Below are 3,427 nucleotides of genomic sequence, written 5' to 3'. Positions count from 1 at the left end.
TTTTATTTCTGTAGATGAATAATTTTACTACTGTTTATGTAACAGTATATCACCAGGAACAACATATTTGAATGGTCCTTTACACTAAACACAGTGAGATGCCTGAGTGAGAAATAAAAATGGTTCTACTCTCTCCTTTATGCTTGCATAAATTGGACAGCTTATTGTATGTGAGTAACAATATACCATCGGATTATAAATAAGAAATGCTTTTTACAAGAGAAAAAGTTGTTATAAGGCAATCTTAATACGTTTCTATTACTTCAAAGTTTTATTTTTAGGTTTATGTTTGATGACTTTTTATGTAATGACATATTTTACTCTTTTATGTTTATATCCTTTAAGCAATTTTTAAAAATTGAGAATTAATTTGCTTTAAGGAAAATGTGAATGAAAGCTGAATTTCCCACTTAATGAAAGATACTACCATGCAGAGATGAGAAGCCAAATATACACATACTAGATTTTCCTTAAATATGTTCAAAGGAGACTTACAATTTTCTGAAGCATGCCTTTCTTCTTCCTATATCTTGTTTATAAATATAGTATATATTTAGATTCATTCCTTCTTTGTTCCTGTAGCTCCAGTACTGATAATTCCTTTCTTGCTTTTCTGTGCTTGTTCTTACATGTTCTTTCCCAATTTGTAAACAGATATGGTTAAAATGTTTGTACTTGCTTCAAATAAAGATATTAAAACCAAAAGAATACCTTCTGTGTCAATAATTATTTTCTTTCATTTCAAAATAAATATACTCTGTTTTATAATTCTGAGGGTAGAATTCTGAAAATTATATTTTTCTTAATTCAGGTAGCTTCCTGTTCGGTTCCAACAAGATCAGTATAGGATATACTGTGCCCCATATCTGTGAAACTCTCCTTCAAAGTCTGGAATGTCAGAAACAACTTGGATGTGCATTTTCCGCAAATGTCTGAGCCCTGAATCCTCTGAGTATGTGGGTATTCTCTAATAACCACAGCCTTTTCTGTTGGTTTCACAGCCTTAAGAGTGGTCGATGCCTCTGCAGTTATAGCCTCTGTATTACCTCAGTTTTCCTTTTGATCTTTCAATCCTTTAAGAATTATTTAACCAATTCATTAAATACTTTCTATTAAAATAAGTAGCATGACTTCTGTTTTACTGACTGTAATCTGATTTATTTTATTTTATTTTCAGTTCTGTAGTATATGTGCAGAGTGTACAGGTGTGTTACATAGGTCTACATGTGCCATGGTGGTTTGCCACACCTATCAACTTGTCATCTAGATTTTAAGCCCCAGATGCACTAGATATTTGTCCTAATGCCCTCCCTCAACTGGTCCCCCATCCCCCCGACAGGCCCCAGTGTGTGATGGCCCCCTCCTTGTGTCCATGTGTTTTCATTGTTCAACTCTCACTTATGAGTGAGAACATGCGATGTTTGGTTTTCTGTTCCTGTGTTAGTTTGTTGAGGATGATGGCTTCCAGCTTCATCCATGTCCCTGCAAATGACACGAATTCATTCCTTTTTATGGCTGCATAGTATTCCATGGTGTATAAGTGCCACATTTTCTTTATCCAGTCAATCATTGATGAGCATTTAGGTTGGTTCCAAGTCTCTGCTATTGTGAATAGTGCCACAATAAACATATGTGTGCATGTGTCTTTATAGTAGCATGATTTATACTTCTTTTTTTTTTTTTTTTTTTTTGAGATGGAGTCTCGCTCTGTCACCCAGGCTGGAGTGCAGTGGCTGGATCGCAGCTCACTGCAAGCTCCGCCTCCCGGGTTTACGCCATTCTCCTGCCTCAGCCTCCCAAGTAGCTGGGACTACAGGCGCCCGCCACCTCGCCCGGCTAGTTTTTTGTATTTATTTTAGTAGAGACGGGGTTTCACCGTGTTAGCCAGGATGGTCTCGATCTCCTGACCTTGTGATCCGCCCGTCTCGGCCTCCCAAAGTGCTGGGATTACAGGCTTGAGCCACCGCGCCCGGCCAATTTATACTTCTTTTAGTATATACCCATTAATGGGATTGAGTCGAATGGCATTTCTGGTTCTAGATCCTCGAGGAATTGCCACACTGTCTTCTACAATAGTTGAACTAATTTATACTCCCATCAACAGTGTAAAAGCTTTCCTATTTCTCCACAGCCTCACCAGCATCTGTTGTTTCCAGATTTTTTAATGATCTCCATTCTAACTGGAGTGAGATGGTATCTCATCGTGGTTTTGATTTGCCATTCTCAAATGATCAGTGATGTTGAGCTTTTCTTCATATTTTGTGGGTTGCCTAAATATCTTCTTTTGAGAAGTGTCTGTTCATATGCTTCATCCACATTTTGCTGGGGTTGTTTTTTCCTCGTAAATTTGCTTAAGTTCCTTGTAGATTCTGGATATTAGACCTTTGTCAGATGGATAGATTGAAATACCTTCTCCCACTCTGTAGGTTGCCTTTTCACTCTGATGATAATTGTTTTTGCTGTGCAGAAGCTCTTTAGTGTAATTCAATCCCATTGGTCAATTTTGACTTCTGTTACAATGGCTTTTGGTGTTTTAGTCATGAAGTCTTTGCCCATGCCTATGTACTGAATGGTATTTCATAGGTCTTCCTTACGGATTTTTTATGGTTTTAGATCTTATGTTTAAGTCTTTAATCCATGTTGAGTTAATTTTTGTATAAGGTGTAAAAAAAGGGGTCCAGTTTCAGTTTTCTGCATAAGGCTAGCCAGTTTCCCCAGCACCATTTATCAAATAGGGAATCCTTTCCCCATTGCTTATTTTTGTCAGGTTTGTTGAAGATCAGATGGTTGCCGATGTGTGGTGTTATTTCTGAGACCTCTGTTCTGTTCCCTTGGTCTATATATCTGTTTTGGTACCAGTACCATGCTGTTTTGGTTACTGTAACATTGTATAGCTTGAAGTCAGGTAGTGTGGAGCCTCCAGCTTTGTTCTTTTTGCTTAAGATTGTTTTCACTATAAGGGTTCTTTTTTGATTCCCTATGAGATTTAAAGTAGTTTGTTTCTAATTCTGTGAAGAAAGTCAATGGTAGCTTGATGGGGATAGCATTGAATTTATAAATTACTTTGGGCAGTATGACCATTTTCACGATATTGATCCTTCCTATCAATGAGCATGGAATATTTTTCCATTTATTTGTGTCCTCTTATTTCCTTGAGCAGTGATTTGTAGTTCTCCTTAAAGAGGTCCTTCATGTCCCATGTAAGTTGTATTCCTAGGTGTTTTATTCTCTTTGTAGCAATTACGAATGGAAGTTCACTCATGACTTGGCTCTCTGTTTGTCTATTATTGGTGTGTGGGAATGCTTGTAGTTTTTGCACATTGATTTTGTTTCCAGAGACTTTGCTGAAGTTGTTTATCAGCTTAAGGAGTTTTTGGGCTGAGATGATGGGGTTTCCAAAATATACAATCATGTCATCTGCAAACAG

This window comes from Colobus angolensis, unplaced genomic scaffold (assembly GCF_000951035.1).
Source record: "Colobus angolensis palliatus isolate OR3802 unplaced genomic scaffold, Cang.pa_1.0 Scaffold75, whole genome shotgun sequence".
Taxonomy (NCBI): Eukaryota; Metazoa; Chordata; class Mammalia; order Primates; family Cercopithecidae; genus Colobus; species Colobus angolensis.
This window is presented reverse-complemented; position numbering follows the sequence as displayed.